Source organism: Malaya genurostris, chromosome 2 (genome assembly GCF_030247185.1).
Source record: "Malaya genurostris strain Urasoe2022 chromosome 2, Malgen_1.1, whole genome shotgun sequence".
Lineage (NCBI taxonomy): Eukaryota > Metazoa > Arthropoda > Insecta > Diptera > Culicidae > Malaya > Malaya genurostris.
In genome coordinates this window covers 98486483-98506430 of record NC_080571.1, presented here as the reverse complement: position 1 = coordinate 98506430, position 19948 = coordinate 98486483, and the positions used below count along the sequence as shown (strand labels likewise).

At 38.6% G+C, this 19948-nt stretch overlaps 1 protein-coding gene across 8 annotated transcripts in view; it reads left to right on the top strand.

The window, feature by feature from the left end:
* Window positions 1-19948, top strand: part of LOC131427307 (putative epidermal cell surface receptor) — a 116773-nt gene that overhangs the window by 4174 nt on the left and 92651 nt on the right. For 5 of the 8 annotated variants that reach the window (XR_009229254.1, XM_058590379.1, XM_058590378.1 and 2 more), the window contains exon 1: window positions 14995-15130. The exons of 1 other annotated variant lie outside the window; for it this stretch is intronic. The gene's annotated coding sequence lies outside the window, so the exon portion shown is untranslated. Of the gene's footprint in view, window positions 1-14994; window positions 15131-15186; window positions 15922-15979; window positions 16107-19948 lie in introns of those variants that run through there. 2 more of the 8 variants (XM_058590374.1, XM_058590376.1) reach the window with 2 other exon arrangements.

Here is a 19948-nt window from a genome sequence, read left to right as displayed (position 1 = left end):
AAGGAACGAACGATTGTCTTGCGTTGCTCTCAACAGAAATTCAAATGGCATTTGCTCGTAAAGAACAAATGGCGTCAGTTTTCCTAGACATTAAGGGGGCTTTTGACTCAGTTTCTATAAATATCTTATCTGAGAAGCTGCATCAGCATGGTCTTTCGCCAGTTTTGAACAACTTTTTACATAATCTATTGTCTGAGAAACACATGTATTTCGCGCATGGTGATTTGTCGACAATACGATTCAGTTACATGGGTCTTCCTCAGGGCTCATCCTTAAGCCCCCTTCTATACAATTTTTACGTAAACGACATCGATAAATGTATCAACACATCTTGCACGCTAAGACAACTTGCCGACGACAGCGTTGTGTCTATTATAGGACCCAAAGCTGGCGATCTGTAAGGGCCGTTACAAGATACTCTTGTCAACTTATCCACATGGGCTCTTCAAATGGGTATCGAGTTCTCTACGGAGAAAACTGAGCTGGTTGTATTTTCAAGGAAGCGAGAACCAGCACAAATACAGCTTCAACTAAGGGGTGAAACTATAGCTCAGGTCTTCACATTCAAATATCTCGGGATCTGGTTCGACTCCAAAGGCACCTGGGGATATCACATTAGGTATCTGAAACAAAAATGCAAACGGAGAATCAACTGTCTTCGTACGATAACCGGATCGTGGTGGGGTGCTCACCCAGGAGACCTGATCAGGTTATACCAAACAACGATATTGTCCGTGATGGAATACGGATGCTTTTGCTTCCGCTCCGCCGCGAACACCCATTTCATTAAACTGGAAAGAATTCAGTATCGTTGTTTGCGTATTGCTTTAGGTTGCATGCAATCGACTCATACGATGAGCCTCGAAGTGCTGTCGGGCGTTCTTCCATTGAAAAACCGGTTCTGGGATCTCTCATACCGTTTGCTCATTCGATGCGACATTTTGAATCCTCGGGTGATTGAAAACTTCGAAAGGTTAGTTGAGCTTATCTCTCAAACCCGTTTTATGTCCTTGTATTTTGATTACATGGTTCAGAATATCAATCCTTCTTCGTTTGTTTCCAACCGTGCTCATTTCTTGGCAGAAAAGTAGCCCCCATCTTTCCTGGGGAAAATACGGGAACACTTGAGAGCTTTATCTGGACGGTCTTAATCGATATCGTTAGTTTGGGTCCCTTCGCATTGTTCCATTCCGGGCAATGAAAAAGCAGACTCACTGGCTAAAGTGGGCGCATTAGAAGGTGATATTTATGAAAGACCAATCTGCTTCAATGAATTTTTCTGTATCTCTCGTCAGAAAACTCTCGAAAGTTGGCAAACTTCATGGAGCAGGGTATCGACGAAACCTTGGTTCAGGGGGATGAACGTGAGTCGCGATTTCATTCGTGTTATGTCACGGCTCATGTCAAATCACTATACATTCAACGCACATCTCCGGCGTGTTGGGCTCGCGGTGAGTGGTCTCTGCACCTGTGGCGACGGTTGTAGGGACATCGAGCATGTCGTGTGGTCGTGCGTAGAGTATCGCGACGTCAGGTCGGAGCTACTGGAATCCTCTAGGGCCCGAGGTAGACCGCCGGAAGTTTCGGTTCGGGATGTGTTGGCGAGTCGGGATAGTTTATATATGCTTCTCATATATCATTACCTTAAACACATTAATATACAAGTGTAATCCGTAGTATCCTCTCTCTTGTCGAGGTTAATAATAATCTTCACCTACAGGTTCGAGACTAACATTCGCCCGATTCTCCCAATTTCTCGCCTGTCCACCATCTCTGTCGAAAATTGCTATCGCCAGCTGCAGGCTGAATCTGCCAGAACCGACCATTGCGACCGGAATACGTCACTACCCTAGTGATAATACCCTAGTTTCAAGTTAGTCGTTAATCAAGATTAGAAATTACCCTTGGCATCTTAGAGCTTAAGCAGTGTGCTTTTAAATATGTTAATATTGAATAAAAAAAACTTAAACTTCGATGAGCAGGCATTTTCGAGCCCGAGTTTTGGTGACGAAGCTTTGCTTCAATATCCAGCTCGCAAACAAATTATTCGAACGGTACTGTGAGTAGCAGCGTATTTTTGTGCGATTTCATGATCTGATCATCCAGGGTTTGCTCTGATGGTTCGCAACACCTTCTGGTTCAACTTGCGGTCAGATGTCCAACTACGACGGTTACCTTGAAGCACTCGATCCAAGCTATTTTGCTCCCTGAAACGTTTAAGGACATCCCACTCACTGTACGAAACACCGTGGAATTTATGCCACAGAAAGCCGAATAAAAATATTGTAGAAAAACAATACGATTTGTTGATATTTTAATGTATGGTTATACACCATTCAATTAATTGTGACCATGCTTTTTACAATAGAATGTATAGGTTGTTAAGTATCGTAACAATTCAAATCAAATGTACTGTTTGAATCACCACGTGCACATTAAATTCAATTGTGAATCGTAGAAGCAATATATTGAATCGCAGGAATTTTTTTTTCAAGATACAATAAAATGTATTGCAACCCATAGATCCTGCGCGTCTCGCCAAAGAACACTTGCCAGCTGGAAAGCTTCTTGGGATAAAGATGATCTGGTTCCGTGGATGCACTTAATTATTCCTAAAATATCGACTAAGGCATGGTTCAGGGTACTGGATGTGAGTAGGGACTTCATTCGTGTGATGTCCAGACTCATGTCCAATCACTACACGTTAGATGCACGTCTCCTTCGAATTGGACTTTCCGAGACTAATCATTGTGCTTGTGGCGAAGGTTATCGCGATATTGATCATGTCGTTTGAACATGCGTGGAGTATCGTGATTTTTTTTTTATTTAAAAGATATTTTATTCAGGCCTATTTGCGTACAAGCTTTACGTGGCCGATTTAGCTGAGTTTTTAAATAAAAGATTTTTTTTTTGTATTGGATCTCGTTGTCACCCTTTTTCTAGGGGGAGAGGAGCTTCCATTTTCCTCCTGCGAGGATAGAGGGGCACTTCGTTCGTGGTTCGTCTCGTCATCCATTGCCGCATCGGTGGTATTGTTGTTGATTTCGTTGCTGGTTGCTGTAGATGCGCTTTGTTGTACATTGTTTGCAGTTGCTGGTTGGTTAGATGGTAAGCTGTTAACTGCAGCTGGTGTACTTTGTTCTATAGGGGATACGTTGGATGGTTTTGTTGAAGGGGATGCTTCACTGTTGTTGGTGACTGTCACAGGTGTACTGGGGTTGCTTGGGGTTGATGTGAAGGAAGCACCGTTGTCCTTTGGTATAGTTGTCTCCTTGTCCGGTTTATCACATGGCTTACCGTAGTGAACAGCTTTTTGGCAATATTGACATGTGGCCATCTGATTGTCATAGGTAACAAGTGATTTGCACGGTATTCTTGTATCCTGACCGAATGTCACATAAGAAGGTATAGGCCTCCTCAAGCGCATGCGTAACAAACGTACGCCATTTAGAATACCGGGGAAAAAATTCCTCCACTTTTCATCTTCGATAGAGAGAATCTCTCCGTATTGGGACATAGTTTTGCGAATATAAGAACCGTTGACGCTTGAGGGAAGATCATGCACACGCACTTCTATAGCACTATCTTCCATATATACTGGAATGTTGTACTTGATATTTTCATGCTCCACATAGTGCACATTATTATTGTCTTTAGCGAATTGAATTGCATCCAACTCTTTATAGAACTGGATATAAACAACATTATTGGTCTTATTGCATTGGAGTAAATGCACACGTTTAATGTCAAGATTCATTTGCTCCTTAAGCAAACCTTCAAGTTCTCGTATCGAAGGTCGAATTTTGCACTGTCTGAAGTCAACAATAATTGTATTCTTTCGTACCGACGGTAGCTTCTGTTCGTTTGGTTCACTCATTTTCGAGGTCTATTGTTCACTACACAATACTGTACTTGGTTTCTTCTGTCCCCAACGTAAGCGGTTTTGTTTGTCGACTGACTTGGATGAGATGTAAACCCGAACTGGAGTATCGTGATGTCAGATCTCAACTAATAAATTCCTTGCGTACTCAAGGTAGACTATCCAATGTTCCAGTTCGCAACATTCTTGCTTGTCGTGACCTTACATACATGAAACCTTTTTATCATTTCATTAAATCCATTGGAGTTCCAATTAAATTTTTTTTTATGTTAGACTGTTTTCTTTTCCATGAGTTCAACCAATAACCAACTATATGAGATTGAATGAAAGTGATGAACTGATACAAACAAACCTGAAATAGTTATAAGATCATGTACAAAATAAATGTATTTTATTTAATGTAATTTAAAATAGCAACTCGCTTGATAAAAACAGTGTTTAGATTTACTAATGAATACCAACATACTAATATGATATTCGAAATGTATTAGGTTAAAAGTACTATGTATTGTAGATGCCACGGCGACGAAAAACTTATGCATATTGCCTATGAAATGAACGTATTTATGAGAAAACCCCATAGATCTTATTGTGAATCAATTGTTTATGCTGTAAAATCAATGGTTTATTTTTTTACGAGAAGTGGGATCCTAAGTTTAACGAACCGTTGTAAAATAAATAAAATCACTTTCCGTGCCGCTGCAACACAATAAGTGGATTCTAACTGGACAGAACTTTATAGACCGATAAAATAAAAAACGGAAAAATCCTTCTAAATTTGGTTCGAAACAGTTTCAATTTTTAGGTTCTACTAGTTGCTATGCCGTTTCCTAGCTGCCGGTTCCGGAAGTACCGGAAATAGTAGTCTGAAACGCAAAACCTCTCAAACTCTCTTCATTTTTTCAGATGCAACTAAATCGATTTTCTCAAACTTGGACTAAATTTAAAGATCCTATGGTCTCATACAGTGCTGTTGAATTTCATCCAGGTCCGACTTCCGGTTCCGGAACAACAGGATAAGATGTGACCGTTATTTTGAGTGAAAAGAGAAAAAAACGAAGAATTCCAATGAACTTGAGTTGAAACTATTTAAAATTAAAAAGTTTTATTATTGTATGTCCAATCAAATTTTTGTGTTCCTATTCAATATTCAATCAAAAGTTTTTTGAAGAATACCTTTGTAATATCAGTGTGAACATGAGTTTTGTGGGAAAGGTATAATTACGCCACTAGGTGGATTAAAACAGGTTTTTATTTAACAATATATTTAATAAGGCTTCAGATGCCATGGGCATAACATCTAGCATAACGCATATCGAACACTTTACTTCCAGATACGGATGATATTATCGTACCTAGTGTCTCATTCTATGGGAAATCATCGGTCAAATCCAATTCAAATCAAGACGACCGACTAAACTTTTTCTCTCAAAACCAGTCGCTGCTATCATCCTGGTTGATTTGAAGAATAGTCTAGCTAGAAGTAGGCATTGTTTGCTCGTCACGTGTTCCAATGGACCGCAGTCGAGAGCAGATCGTTATTTCCGCATGTGACATCTTCGTCGCATTTTGCCTGACGGTACAACGAACATTTCCGCACGCAAAAGCACCGACAGATGGACAATAAATTTCTCGTACGGACGAAAAGAAAACCAAACCATCTGTGCATGGAAATGCCGCAAGCTTCGCTCGCAGATGTCAGATGCCGTGGAGGGACTTCGTTTGGTAAAGACAGTTTCCATGAATGGTAATAGTGAAGCTAGTGTAAGCTCTAACAAAGCATGTTTCTACTCGCGAGACACCATGTACCATTCGTCTTTTGCTGAGTGACAGATACCAAAATGGGCCGTTATAATGATCATACATGAACAAACAATTTAGCGTTTTAGCAGTCGTCACAGGGCACTGAGTTGGTGGTTCGGACTAATGAAGTTAAGTCTGTAATGTTTCAAATAATATTCCGATACCAACGGAAAGAGATATTAGTTCAATCAATAACGGATTCCACGAGGAATTGGATTGTATTTCTTCCAGCACTAATCCCGTGGTGAGCCAATATCACAACCCGCAAAATGTTCGTTAACTAACTTTCAGTTCAGTTGGATTTTCCGTGTTTATGCTCTCCCGCAAATTACTTCAGCACTTTGGCGGTAGCTCGTTGTGACTAGTTAGGTTAGTACCCGGCAATCCATGGAAACCAACTTCCACTGGGATAATGCTTACCATGCCAACTAACCGGGTGGCTGGTGGCAATAGAAACGATGAACTTTGTTTTCGATTTTCCGATGCCGAAGAAAAACTCGGCTACGAATAATGTAATTAACACCGAGGCGATGGGACACGGTGCTAAGCAAGTGGCTAATTAATTTTCATTTAATTTAAGCCACGTCGATTAGCCCGGCACCAAGGGTGGTGACTTTATCGAGACTTCGTGTTTCCTTGACAACGATGGGTGCTTGGCATCTTCGCAGCACTGCCCTCCTGTAGAGTACTTTCCAGAGAAAAAAAACTTGCTGTCAACATCATAGTTGGCGTTCTTCAACCATTCGACTTTGTCTAGGTGACTACCTTTAAAAATTATCCCCTTTTTTGGTTAAAAATTTCTCATACCACACAAACCATTCCTGTTTCACACCATTTCACTAGTTTCCCTTCACTGGAGATAACCTACTTCCACGCTGACGTACTGATTGCAATCATGTCTTCCCAAACAGGAAGAAAATATCAGAAACCTAACCACTTACTTCCTGATAAATTGTATTTGCATTCGTGTCTTGCTCTTGGTGGTCGGAGAATAAGTGGTCTTACTATCCGCTGGCAGGAAGGAAAATGCCCTGTACTACGGCGAAGTGAACTATGCTGTGCTCGATGTTACCGCTAGGAACAAAATATCGATTTAAAAAATAACTAGTTTATTCAATAAAATGTTCAACTCATTTTCAGTTGCTTCCATCTGCATCGCACTTACGGCTCAATTCAAAGGTTTATAATCTACTGTTGAATGATTGGATGTTCAATTGAACTGAACAACACCAGAAAAAGCATATAGGAAATTTAGCAAAAAATCCATAAGTTTGTCTATATAAAAACTAAGACATTTCCTTACGTAAATCAAAACAGTGACCACCAGATTTGTTCGGCATCCAACTTTGATTCGCACGACAGGATGGACACGGGCAGCATACTGTCCTTTCCTTTATTGAATCTATTTCATTTTCCCCCAACCATCTGAATAAGTCAGCACACTCCAAACGTAGCACATCATTACAACAGCATCGTTCAGACAGAAGAGCAACCTGATGTAATCTCTGGTGTGGTCTGCTAGCCATTCCGACGACGACGGTGGCGGCGGCTATTCACTAGAGAGGGAGCATGAAAGTCAATTGAATGAATTGATAACCTTTCCGGTCGTTCAGTTTTCCTGCTAACTCACATCTCGTACCGTTATCCGGCCGCGATAGGATGCTTAGTCGTGGTCGTTGACCGTTTGACAGCTTACCAGCTTCTAAGCGAACGGAAATAACGCCTGTATGGTGGCCAACAACGTGCAAAATTGATTGATTGTCATGTGGTTATGAAGGAGATGTTGCCGGCTGGACTGTGCGGTATATGCTCCGAACCACGGTGGCAGTTTTGCCGGAGAAATCTGCAATGGTAAAACTATATTTGCCGTTACGATGGCAGCTGTTGACTCTATTATCAACTACCTGAATGATGTGCTACGTTTCCGGGGAATTTTCAAGAAAAGTATAGAAATGGTTAATTCAGGGCCGGTGAAAGAAGTGCGTACGGTGGATAACACACCCGAAAATTCCAAAGGTGGGTAATTACCCACCTGAAATTTCAAACAAAAAACAATGGAAATATTAGCATTATTCATAATAATAAGAATATTTTTATTGTAATTCGGAATAATAAATAAAATCAAAATTATAGAATGCTAGTTCTCAAGGTAGAGCAAGGTTGTGAAGATATACCGCAGAAAGGTTCATTTCAGCAGGCAGAAATCTTTTAGTAACTTAACTTTTTCCTTCCAGTAAAGGAGCCGAGCTTAAGCATCTCATCAATGCGAATCACTCGGATCTCTGAGATACCGGAAAATACCGATAAAGGTCTTTTACTCTTTACATTCCAAACCGGCAAAAGAAGAATGCAGTAGCAAGTAGAAAGTAACAACTTTTGGTAGCTTTGCCGGAATAGTAAATAGTAGAAGACCTTTATCGGAATTTTCCGGGAGGTGTTTAAGGTCGACTCCTCTTGTAAAAAGTGAAAGTTAAGTTACTAAAAGATTTCAGCAATGATGAAATGAACCCTGTCACATCTCACCTTCTATATCTTCACATGAATAAAATCACTCAAAATCTTTTGACGTAGGACTACTTTTTTTTATTCAATAATATAATATAATATAAAACTAGAATAGTATCATTAGGTAATGTCGTATCGGGATTGCGGATTCTCGAAAATTCAACTTTCTGGTGGCGATTAGCAGTGGCCGGTGAATTGAATATAGCATGGCGTTGGTAAATATCTATGTTAGCCGCATCATTCATTCGCATGTTACTGAAAAGAATGAAAGAGAAGTAAATATTGTGGAAAACGAGATAAAAAGGGGATGTGGGAACAGCATGTCTTAATACGACAGATATCTAAATAGTTGCCATCGAGATGTGAAGAGACGGGGGAAAGGAGAACGAAAGAGTTAGTGACAAAAAAAGAGATCCAATAAAGACAGGGACGGGGATCGAGAGAATCGGGCGGATGACTACGTTTTTGCTTTTTATACCGGTGTGCAAATTCAAAATACTGAGAACCGTACAAACAGTGTTCAGGTTCTGAACATTTATATCTCAATCATTTTTAATTTATTTTTCATATCATTACATAAACTGCATGAAAAATATTTCTACACTTCGATTGGAGTATATGAATCTATATCTATAAAATCATATTTCAGATAATTGGTGATCGAAACTTCAGTTAGTAACGAAAATCTTTGTCATGGTTTCATTTAACAAATACATACAAGTTCTCGGTTTCCATTAAATTTCTGCGTTTCAATGAGTGTGTTCGCTTTTAAGAAAATCACTCATACAAACCAAGATTCTGTATCGAATAAACTTGAACACTGCATGGTTCAGAAAAGAAGTAAAAGTTGCTAACACATCGTTCAAACAGTCCAGGAACTAACCAGAAAAACATAATTTCGTGTGCAGGCATATTTTTTATTCATCAACGTTGCCATCTTCAAATGACATACAATCGTTCTAGCACTTTCATAATATTTCCATACCATCCTTATAGAATGATTTGTCAATGGTCTAAACATCGACTTCCTTTGCGACGATGGCTGTCCTATTCGAGCCAAAAATTTTTCGCTGGCGTGTCTTTTTCTGATCCGCAAAGGACAAGCAATCGCTGGGGCTAGGTAATTGTGAACAAGGTGGATGAGGAAATAGATCGCAGCCCAATTCGTTTAATTTTTTCATTGTTTTCATTGACTTATGGCACGGTGCATTGTCATTGCATTATGCTTCTTGAAATATCCATAAAGTTACTGTTTTGAGATAATCAGTATGTCAAATAAATGGCGGATAAAACATCTATTTAGTCGAAGCAAAACCTTACATCGAAAAGCTGCCAAATGAAATTTTTAGTTTTTTCATACTTTCCTGCAAACGACAACCACCAAACTTGCATAGCAGAAAGATCCTACGAAAAGATAGTGTTAGTGATAAAACTTTGGTTCAGAAAAGTCTTCAATGCTTAAGAAAGGAAAGGGGGCATTTTGGCTAGCAGGGGCGCTTTATAAGACTTTCCCCTACGCGTCGGTACGTGCAGGTTTGCTCCGTTCGCAACGTGCTTTGTTCAATTTCGTATAGCGTGCAGGGTTGTCACATTTCAATCTATATTGTTCAGGTAAAAAATATGTAAATTTGTAAATCTTTTATTCAATTAGTACCTACTTGTTAGTATTATCACAAAATCATGATAACGATATTTTTCTATAAAAGTACACCTATTGCCTTTCTCATATAAAATGCTTATGCAATCACTTGAAAAATTGACTAGTAAAAATTGACCCGGAAGACTAAGTGTGTATGTATGTGTGTGAGAATGTGTCAAATAATGTCACTCATAAAATAAAAAATCACATAGTACCTTAGGTTACTATTGAATTTCATCATGCTTTCATAGGGTAAAGTGTGTTTAAAATGCATACCGTCATTTAGAGCGACGATGCAAAAGAGGATAGAGTCTTTTTATATTTGGCTTAAAACTCGTTCAATTTGTAGGATATAAAGGGTGATTTTTTAAGAGCTTGAGAACTTTTTTAAAACAATAAAACGCATAAAATTTGCAAAATCTCATCGGTTCTTTATTTTAAACGTTAGATTGGTACATGACATTTACTTTTTGAAGATAATTTCATTTAAATGTTGACCGCGGCTGCGTCTTTGGTGGTCCATTCGGAAAATCCGCTTTTTTATCGACAAATTTTGTTCAGCGATGAGGCTCATTTCTGGTTGAATGGCTACGTAAATAAGCAAAATTGCTGCATTTGGAGTGAAGAGCAACCAGAAGCCGTTCAAGAACTGCCCATGCATCCCGAAAAATGCACTGTTTGGTGTGGTTTGTACGCTGGTGGAATCATTGGACCGTATTTTTTCAAAGATGCTGTTGGACGCAACGTTACAGTGAATGGCGATCGCTATCGTTCGATGCTAACAAACTTTTTGTTGCCAAAAATGGAAGAACTGAACTTGGTAGACATGTGGTTTCAACAAGATGGCGCTACATGCCACACAGCTCGCGATTCTATGGCCATTTTGAGGGAAAACTTCGGAGAACAATTCATCTCAAGAAATGGACCGGTAAGTTGGCCACCAAGATCATGCGATTGGACGCCTTTAGACTATTTTTTGTGGGGCTACGTCAAGTCTAAAGTCTACAGAAATAAGCCGGTAATTATTCCAGCTTTGGAAGACAACATTTCCGAAGAAATTCGGGCTATTCCGGCCGAAATGCTCGAAAAAGTTGCCCAAAATTGGACTTTCCGAATGGACCACCTAAGACGCAGCCGCGGTCAACATTTAAATGAAATTATCTTCAAAAAGTAAATGTCATGTACCAATCTAACGTTTAAAATAAAGAACCGATGAGATTTTGCAAATTTTATGCGTTTTATTGTTTAAAAAAGTTCTCAAGCTCTTAAAAAATCACCCTTTATTAGTTACTTACTAAACGAACCGACTTCGGGTATACTGGCTCCATGTTCCCGGTTCCAGAAGTAGCGGAAATAGTGGTCAAAAACTCTAAAACGAGACTAACTCAATTTTTTCAGAGATGATTTGGTCGATTTCCACAAACTTAGGCTCAAATAAAAGTTCCTATAGTCTCAAAGGTTGCTGTTTAATTTAATCCGGGTCTGTATGTGTGTGTTTAATCGTTTAGTGCGACGGTGCAAAAAAAAGAAAAATTCTTACTAACTTGACATAACTGTTCACAAATTGAAAAGGTTATGTTATAAGTAATATGAGAAAGGCATCATTACTAGGGGGATTAAAACAGAGTTTTTAAATCTTTTTTTATTCACTCTCTCCATTGTTACTATGATACAAGGATCAAAACCAGCCAACAGCGCGAGGTTCGTTCAATAAACTGAAACACATTCAATCTTAAAGTTAGCTGATACGCCTCAACCGTTGTGTAAATATAGCTTAAAAGTTAGTAGATATAACTGAATTTTAAGTATATTTTTGCAAGTGCCTTCATAGAGTCATCCCGAAGTTACGTGGAAAGTGCTCAAAATTTGGTTGCTCTACAATCAGGCCCGTACCCAGGATCTCGTATCGGGAGTGGTTCAATATGTTAAAATTGGGATGCCAAAACTCTTGTAACGCTTTTTAAAATCTATAACTTACAAAAAGTAACATATATAGCATTGCAATACAAAAACCTACAAAAGAGTAAAGAATGTAACACATGTAACGTTTTGTAAAACCTAAAACATACAAAAAAAAGTTACGTATATAGCGATTTAGACGCCCAAAACTTATTTAGAGTAACGAATGTAACCATTCCTAAAGTTTGTAACTTACAGAAAAGTTACACTTCGTCACGCATCTAACTTACAGAAAAGTAACGCAAGTAACACTTCGTAACGCCTATAACTTACAGAAAAAAAACGTAAGTAAAACTTCGTAAAGCCTATAACGTACGAAAAATTAACGCATGTAACGCTTCATAACGTCTATAACTTACAAAAAAGTAACGCATGTAACGCTTCATAACGTCTATAACTTACAAAAAAGTATCTCATGTAACGCTTTGTAACACGTATGATTTACACAAAAGTGCTACGTAACGCCTATGACTCACACAGAAGTAACGCATTTAACGCTTCGTAACGACTATGACTTACAAAATAGTAACGCATGTAGCGCTTCGTAACATCTATAACCTTCAAAATAGTAACGCATGTAACGCTTCGTAACACCTATGATTCACACAAAAGTAACGCATTTAATGCTTCGTAACGTCTATAAATTACAAATTAGTATCGCATGTAACGCTTCGTAACATATATAATTTACAAAAAAACACGCACGCAACGCTTCGTAAAGTCTATAACTTACACAAAGAAACGCTTCATAACGCCTATAACTTACATAATAGTAACGTTTGTAATGCTCCGTATTGCCTAAAACTTACAAAAAAGTAACACATATAACGCTTCGTAATGTCTATAACTTACTAAAAAATAACCAATGTAACGCTTCGTAATGCCTATCACTGTCGAAAAAGTAATGCTTGTAACGCGTCGTAACGCCTATAACTTAAAAAACAATAACGCTTCGTAGCGTATAACTTACGAAAAAATAACGCATGTAACGCTTCTTAACGCCTATAACTTACAAAACAGTAACGTTTGTAACGCTCCGTGATGCCTTTAACTTACAAAAAAGTAACGCATGCAACGCTTCGTAACACTTATAACTCACAAAAAAGTAATGCATGTAACGCTTCGTAACGTCTATGCTTACAAAAAATAAAAAAGAGTTTGGCTCAATTCTGTTTCGTAGGGCCTGCCGATGCGTGCCTATAATATTCATCAAACTTTTTTTTCGTTTCTGTTTCTGATTTCAGGAAAAAGTCTTGGGCTCCCTTTTGTGAATTTGGACCATTTTGTTTCAAAAGACTTTCTTTGCGTATTGCATCGCTAGTGCTATGATCCTACTGACACTAATACCGTTTTCGTTTATTGATCAGAGCAGCCCGAGAGCGGACCCAGAGTCGCCCAAACAACTTTTGATGTGTTTGTTTTAGTAACCTGGGGTCGCTCTAAATCGGACTCCAATCGCGTAGTTTCGCTCTGAAAATTTTCTCGGGTCGCACCACGCATCCATGGAAGTTGGTTTATTTTTTCTTTTTTTCATGAGTTGTTGTTTAAGATGCGTACCACGTGTTCGTTTTACTCGGAGTCAGAGTCACCCGCGTGTACGTTCAAAAACGAAAACGGTATAAGAATCGTTCCAGGTCGGAACTCGAGCATACGAGAACTGACTTGTAAGACCAGCTTTCTATGCATTGAACCGCCAACCCGAGCCATATCACTGCTACCAAATCTAAATTTCAGATGAAATGTTCTTTCATACTTTTAATGAAATCTGTTCAAGATCCATATTTTGTCTAAAATCTGTACACGCATGTTAACATCTGCATAAAACATATAAATCAGTATAAATGGTATATCTGCTTATAACTTACTTATTTGTACCTAGTTGTTAATTATCCCTTACCACAAACATTACGAAAGTCTCAAGACAGATTAGAGATTCGTTTGTCGAAGGAAGCATAACCTTCCGAAAACCTTTATTTCTTCTTCTTTTTCTTCTTCTTCTTCTTCTTCTTCTTCTTCTTCTTCTTCTTTTTCTTCTTATTTCTGGTTGGCTTTACCTCACTTGAAATAACGCCGATTGGTAGTACAGCAACTAAGGCTATATTTCCAGTTAATTTTCGCTTATGGACTACTAGCGAAAAAATCGCTGATTTGCAACTATTTCGTTTTCACAATATACTAAAATTTTTACCAGACTACCCAGGTGGCAATCCGCAACTAGTTCTAGAACGACTAAATTCAATCGAAAAGTTTTGCTTTGAATCTTGAATAAATACGAGAAAGTTTACAATTGGTAAACTGTTTTGAGTAAACTGTTAAGAAGATTTTTTCCCTTTTTTGCATCGTCACTCTGAACGACATTTTCAAATTTCGAACACACTTTATCCTGTTGTGTCAGAACCGAAAGTCGGATCGGAATCGAATTCGCATTAGCAGCTTATTGGACCGTAAGAGCTTTTACCTAACTTTGTTAAAATCGACGTCAGACGACTCCGGAAAAATGGAGTGTGTTCCGTTTTGAAGTTTGGGTATACTATTTCCGGTAGGACTGTGATCAGGAACTAACACAAACTATAAATTGAAACTGCATTGAGCTTAGAAGAACATTTTCTCCTAGCCGTTTCGAGATTACTAAACATGAAATGCAAAGAACATAGGTTGTTTTAAATATTGTATAAATTGGATATCTATGAAACCAATGAGATTTAACGGGTACGGGGCGGTTTCGGATTTAAGGATATGCATATAGAGCTAATTGCAGGTTTCATTGCGAGCTCGGACCAGGTTCGGTTCTTCAATTTTAAACGGGTACGGTTCCAGTTCGGGTTCAAGAATTAGCTTACCTGACCATCTCTAATCTGTATACACTGAAGCTATGCAAGTTGCATAGGCGCTGGCTGTTTCTCCATCATCACTAGAAAGCTCATGCAAACACAGAAAGCTTGACTCGTAGTTATGCTGTAACGAACTTAGAGACCTGCAACATAACGAAAAATGCTCCACAGCGCAAAAGAGTTGTGTCCAGATCTTGGACTTGGACCCGCGCGTTTTGCTTGCTCATTCTCTCGCTCTTGTTCTGTTTACCAACTAACAACGGTGAGCGTAAGCCCAGTCAGATGAACGGCGCGCGTCACCGTGATTTCCACCATGCCGCAACCGCAACACAAGCGCAACGCAGGATTTCTCACCTGTCAGCCGTACTTTGCGCGCTGGCATCCTCGCCAGTTGAGATTTGGACGCCGATCGTGCCGGTTGTTGTTTCGCGTCTCCACGCTGTTCCGTTAATTCGTTCCGGGGTCTCAGACTGCTGTGTGTTTGTGTTGGTGTTTGTTGTTTTCTTACACAAGGTGAGTTGTGGCAAGTGGTTCGTCAGTCAGAAGGGCTGCAGTGAAGCGCTAGAGAATCTAGGTTTTGTCGTGATCTGGTGCAATCGTGTGTTCCTTGCTTGTAAGCTTGATCATCCGTTCGATCGCAGGGGAATGGTATTAGCATGGGTCGAAAAAGACTGCTCCCAGCGCGGTGATAGACAACATTCATGTTAATGGCTTTTGCTAAAAGTGAAGTGAATTAAGAGTCGCGGGAAAACTTGTGTAATGCAATTTTGACTCCGGTTTTACTATTGTGACGATATAGCCGGGGATTGTTTTCGATGGTGTTGTTTTTTTTTCTTAAAGTAAAACGTTTTGAATAAATGAAATTTATACCCACGCGGCATACACAAATAGTTACTGTGAGAACAGCTTCAGGTGTTTGGACATATTTTTATAATTCGTGGACGGTTTTTTCGTCATCGCTTTAAACGAGCATCTTAAATCGCGACCGCGAAGTTGGTTTCGAATCACGCCGACGCCATTTTTTCGGGGGTGTTGTTACTGCAAGTCGCGTAACTCCTTTCTATAGAAATGAAAGTTTCAACAGTGAACGTATCGCTTCTGTTCGAGTCGAACCACCGGCTCAAAAAGAAAGTGCCAGTGCGTGATTCGAGGGCCAAGTGACAACCACCAGTAAAAACAAAAACGGCCTATGATTTGCGATCACAGCGAGATGGAGAACACCGAGCCGCTGGAAATGATGGGGTGCATAAAAATGAAAGCAAACATCGCTAAGATGGACATTCTTCTTCTTCAACTATCTACAGGTTTGGACAGATTATCTGCTGGCTGGTCATATGGCACCGATTCGATCTTGCCGAAGGAAGTGATCAAGCGTATCTTTCCGTGCTGGATGAAATTGTACTCGGATTTCTCCTCGATTGCGCGCGATTTTCTTCGTTGTTTGCTGCACATAAAGCTGCTTATCGCGACCGTCGATTAGAGTGACGTGGTAACTCTAAAGTTGTAATTTGGATATGTTACTGATGTAGTGGAATGTAGTGTCGATTCTTATTGGATAACATTTAGACTACTATCAAGATTTTTTTTTCCAATATCAATATGCTTCATCCCACAGAGATGTAATAAGAATACTTTCTTAATGTTAATACCAAGTCAACCTATTGTGTAACTAACTTAGCGAAAGGCATTTCTTTTTTTGATGATCTGACTTAAGAAATACTTTGCTCTACCCGCCAAATTCAGCAGACATAGCTCCTTCTAACTTGTTTCAGTGTATGACTCATGGTTAGGCCGAAAAGCACTTCACCAGCAAATACTTTTTGCATTACTTTGAGTCGCATAAAATAACTTATGCGTTTTCGATTGATACCAAACCTAATACAGTTTCCACCCTAACTGCTGTCAACTCGTTTGTTTGAACCTAATTTCAACGTTGTTGAACTGAAAGTTGAGTCAGTTTTTCTTTATATCAGGTTTGCGCAAAAAAGCTTTGTTGATGAGTGCGAACCCAACAAAGTTTCGAGAAAAGTGTTTATTTGATGAATCTACCCTGAGTCAGTTTCAGTTTTCTCAAGCGAAAACAACATTATTGAGCTTGAGTGATAAAAAATACGGAATTACCATCTTTCGTCGAACATTTTTCAAAGTGTCTTGGATTACAAAAAATCAGAGGACAGTGTATGTAAAATATCTGAACGTGATTCTGGATATCACGATATCTCTCAACCCTGTAATTAGTCAATTTTGTACGCAAGTACTAATGTAGTCAATATTGTCCTGAACAATGGGCCTCTGGAATTGAATAACGTGGTCGTCCTTGGATTTAGATATTTTTGTAAACAATTTCTGCCAAGACTTAACGTAGTAAACAGCTTTTTGGAAATATTGATATGTAGCCAGCTTATTGTCGTAGGTGACCAGCGATTTACATGGAAGCCTGACCTGAACAAAAGTCACTCACGAAGACTTCTTGGATATCGAAAAAAAATTCGTCACTTTAATCCATTGCATAGAATCTCTCTGTGATGCGACAGAGTTCTTAGAATAAAATCGCCAGTAGCGGTGAGAGACACACGTCAATAACAGCATTTACACTGGTATGTTGTGCTTTGTGTTTATGCTCCACACAGTAGTTTTCTTTGTCAGATTTAATTGCTGCGCACCCTTCTTTGAAGTGGATGTACACCACATTATAAGTTTCAAAGTTTAGTCAAAGTAAATGCACGTGCTTTGTATCGATATGCATCTGTTACTTAACCAATATCTGTGATTGTTCTCAAGACAAAATTGTGCACTGTATCTGTTGTTTCCGGCCGTCAGGGGGGAATTTTGTCGTTACGGGTGAGATGTGACAGCTAGCTAGAGGAAAGGTATGTGGATACACTGCTCCAGGAATGATCTCAGTCGTTCAAGAACTTCAGTAAAAACAGGTCTAAAGATGTGCACGAGCAATCTTCAGAATATGTATAGTTTTTCAATGCTGCTCATAGCCATGGAGTTACATATTGCTTGCTTGTCTATTCTGATCTGTTTCAAGAATACTTTGTCATCCAAAAACTTCATTGACTCACGAGTATGGAGAATGACGATTAAGTTCGTTCTTTTTCATTCTGGTAGATATTATCTTAGGTATCATGTGCGAGGACAATAAGTTAATTAATTTAGTCTATTATACTGGTGGATCTTAAGGCCTCAGCTTCAGGCAGATTTTGGGTGACCCGGAGCGTCTACTATAAGTCTTTTAATTGTATGTGATATCACGAGTATAGACCATGAACAATAAGCTCGTGAATGCACTTTGTTATAGTAAAACCTGAACTCCAGATAGTTGTTGGATGATCTAAACATTCACAATATGTCAATGTTTGCATTATTATTTTGTATATGTATAAATAAAAATTTTCTTATTTATGGAACCAAGCGATTATTGCGTAAATTAAATCGAAAATCGCATCATTTCAAATAAAATGCATAAAAACGTAGCATATACTGAATCCGCGTGAATTGAGCTCATGTACATGCTCGGGTTGGTGATTCAATCCATAGGGCACTGGTCTTACAAGCCAACGTGTGCCTGTATGTCTTATAAGCCAGTATGTTCGAGTCCCGACCTGAAAGGATTCTTAATGTCAATAGGATAATAGTACTAGCCATGCAATGATTCGGTACGCTAAGAATCGGCTGCGAAACCTGTTGAAACAGAAAAGGCAAATTCCACAAAAGGTATGTAATGCCATGAGTTTGCTTTAAATTCGCTTAAAATCAGTTTTCAGTGTAATAAACTATAGTAAACTATTTTTAAAACTAGATCGAGATTGAATTTATGTTTATGGAAAACACCGTGTTCCACAATAGCTGTTTTCTTTCTAAGTATGATAACTTCTTGATCAGGGTATAACTTTCCGTTGTTGGTTTAATGATTGTTTCCACTTTTTAAAAATACAATACAATATAAAACCTCCCGGTAATGCCGTTTACATTAACACATATTTATAAATATTTGTAAAGTCATTAAGTATTGATGGTTTAAAAATCATTAATTTTATTTTTACAGAAATAGTTCAAAAACACTATAAAACTACGAAACTTTTTTTGCCGATTTGAATTGAGATAACACACGTGCGATTGAAAATATCGAACGATTATAACGACGCACTGAAACAAAAGACTTGTGACATAAAAATAACACATCTGCAAGAAAACTTACGGAAACGCATAGTAAAGTTCGAGGGTGTTTCAAAACGATATTCCATTTTTTGTCGGTAACTCGCATCATAATCCTGAAGAGATATCAAGCACACCTCTCTTTGGTGCTTTGTGTCCCCGCTCTACTGCTCATTCCTCTATAATAACGACATAATTCACTTTTTAATAATTATCCAAGATATTATTAATCTATATCTATCAATTTTTTTTTTGGTCTACCTTGTCAAGATGAACTTTAATCTTCATAAAAAATTGAGCTTGAGCTTGAGCTTGAGCGACCACCCCTGGTTGCTACTTCGTTACTGGTCGGGATTAGCTGAAATTGTACAGGGAATTTCTAGATGATCCGACCTGGGACTGGTAAATCATCCTTCAATGTACATCTTCTGGTAATCCTAGAATTCATTGATCAGTACCGGCGCCGGCCAGGTCCGAACGTAGATCGTCTAAGGAATGGAGAGGGATGTTAGTCCAACACTTGTTGCTACTAGAGGCCGTATATATTACTGCGCACTCCACAAGTGTCACGGGAGAAGGATATTTGTTAGTAAAAATTTCAGTATTGGCATTATTTGCGCGCGACTCAGTATGTTCTGGTTTCAAGATGCTTGGATGCACCACTAAACTCACTGACCTCCCGAGTTAACGTTTCAACAACATCCTATATTGAAGTCCCGGCAAGTCTTGATTCACAGCTCGTTTTCTAAACAGTTGTTATAAAATCATTTTAAATCACCAAATAAAGGTCAACAGATTTCACGCGCGTCTAGATTCTTTATTATTTCCACTTCATTATTTCAATTATATATTAAAATTATTAATTGGTTATATTGGTTGATCTGGGCAGCCGGCTACCGAGAAAAATATTTATATCATGTGTTTTTATTATGTATTCAATATACCGATATATGTTTATCTATGTTATTAACTTTGTAATATCAACGGAGTTGGCAAAAGTTTATTTTTATCATTCAATTTATAATCCTGAAAGACAATCAATAACATGGAAGAAGAAAACATTCCAAATAAAACTTTTCTTCGAAGCTAGACGGAAATTGATAGGTTGAATGAAGAGATAATTTAGTAAAATAGAGTAATCAGAAGTAAAACATTGAAAATATCTGA